The sequence below is a fragment of the Apteryx rowi genome, unplaced genomic scaffold (genome assembly GCF_003343035.1).
Source record: "Apteryx rowi isolate R43461 unplaced genomic scaffold, aptRow1 scaffold_375, whole genome shotgun sequence".
Classification (NCBI taxonomy): domain Eukaryota; kingdom Metazoa; phylum Chordata; class Aves; order Apterygiformes; family Apterygidae; genus Apteryx; species Apteryx rowi.
The window spans coordinates 271,236-273,391 of record NW_020450252.1 but is presented as its reverse complement, the minus strand read 5'-3'; positions in this window follow the sequence as shown (position 1 = coordinate 273,391).

Sequence of the window (2,156 nt, the reverse complement as noted above, 5' to 3'; positions counted from 1 at the left end):
CAGGGCTCCCCCCGGCTCTGCAGGGCTCTCGCCGCCGCCGCCGGCCGGGAGCGGGGACGAGCGGGGGTGCATCCCGGGCGGAGCGGGGAGCCAGCGCCGTGCGGCTCTGCCTCTCTGCGGGACAGGGTGGGTGCCGGGGGGGTCCATCCACCCCCGGCACCCGCCGGCCTCGGGGTCTGCACTGGCAGGGGGTGCGCAGGGCCCGCAAGACGGCTTGTTTCATCTCAAAGTGGGACCGGGGCCGCTCTAGGACGCGCCGCTCGCGAATATAATCTTCATATTCAGTTCAATGGAGTCTCCTTATAATTTACAGCACCGAGATAAGGCTGGAGGATGCAATGAAAAAAAAAAAAAATCCGAAGCCATCCTCTCCCCCTCTGTATTGCGCTGCACCTTGGGCAGCGGAGCAGAATCCAGAATCTCAACTTCTCCCGACATATGTTTCTAGCAGATAAGTAAACAATCTGGACGTGAAATGAAAATTTTAATTAATGCAGTAATGCTATTACACCTCAAGTGTGCAAATCCCATTGCCTTGCACTGTGACAATGGGTGGGGAGGAGGAAAGAAAGCAGACAGACAACAAACCACAAGCAAATTCTAATCTGGGTTTTGCTTTTCACTCGGCTCCAATTGTTTTCATAGTTTGTTTCCTTTGAATTAATCTCATCCTTATATTTCAATAATTACCAGCTACTCATCTTTTCCCCTCTTTCTCTCACACACTCAAAGAGCCTAGTTCTCTCTCTCTCCTTTTTAAAATTGGGATCAATCTGTATTTAATTTCTGGGCTTTTACGTGTACAACTGTTTGGTTGTTGCAGTGTGGACCTGTACAGACCCTGCACGTTATTTCTTGTTTAGCTCTCCAAACGCGGCGCGTTCAGTAATAATGAAGTATTTTGTTATTTGCCCTAATAAAAAGGGAAAGAAAGAAAGAAAGAAAAAAAAAAAGCTAGGTTGTCCCTTTGATGTTCCTATAAAACACCCCCATCTGGAACAGAGGCGTGTGAAGGAAGAAAAGAAAGACAGGGAGGTAAAATTAAGCACTGAAGGGAAAAAAAGGTAAATTACAGACACATCAAAAGCCCCGGCAGTGGCAGAGGCTGTCTCACTCCGGATTTAGGAGCAGAGCAAAAACCCAAAACCTGGCCCTCTCCGGCGGTGCCCGCCGAGGCGGCCGCCGGCGCCGCCGTCCGCGGCCGCCCCGTCCCTGCTGCCCGCGGCGGCGGCCGCCTCCCCGGGGGGAGCCTGTCCGAGGGGGGCAAAGCTGGATTTAGCTCACTGTTATCATTTTTAAGCACTTTTTTCTTTTTCCCTCTCTCTCTCTTTTAAACGGTGCCTCGTGAGCCCCCAGCTTGCGGGCTGGGGGGGTCCTTGCTGCCTGCGCTTCACGCCGCTGGCGAGGCGGGACGTGTCCTTACCTGCTCGCCTCCGCGCCGGCCCTTTGGAGCCGGGGCAGCGGCAAAGCTCCCGTCTGGCTCTGCCCGGAGAAGCCCGGCGTGGCCGCAGCCCCGCGCCCCACGCGTACCCCGCGTGGGCCCACCCGGGGCGGCGGAGGGCCGCGGCTGGCCCCGCTCCGCCGTCCGGGGCTGTTTGGAGCAGAGGATGAGGATCACGGCTTACTTTTAAACATTACAATCAAGGAACGTAGCCAGGAGGTCGGGCCTGGAATAAAACCGTAAAATCAGAATTGCAATCTTTTTGATGTTTCAAAGTCTCTTTGAATGCCTTTGATACACTCAATAGCAAATTTACTGGGCTATTATCACTAATAAGCAGAAATAAGTAATATCTCTCAGAGACTTCTTATGGCTTAATATGTCCTTTAAAATAAAGTTTTTTTAACATCACATAATTCCCCCTCTACCTTTGTCTCTCCTACAGCAGAGCTCCCTGGAGAACGAACCGCTGCACCTGGGCTCCGGCTAGGACTCGCCTGCTTCCTTCTACCCTCCGATTTTTTCCTCCCTCTCTCTTGTTTTGTTTTGCTTGAAGGAAAGCTTGGCTGAATGCTTTTAACTGTCTAGGTGGTCCTACATCCTTTGGGCAACATCCAACCCAAGAGGAACCTCTTTCTGAGCCAAGGAAAAGAAAAGAAAAGAAAAGAAAAGAAAAGAAAAGAAAAGAAAAGAAAAGAAAAGAAAAGAAAAGAAA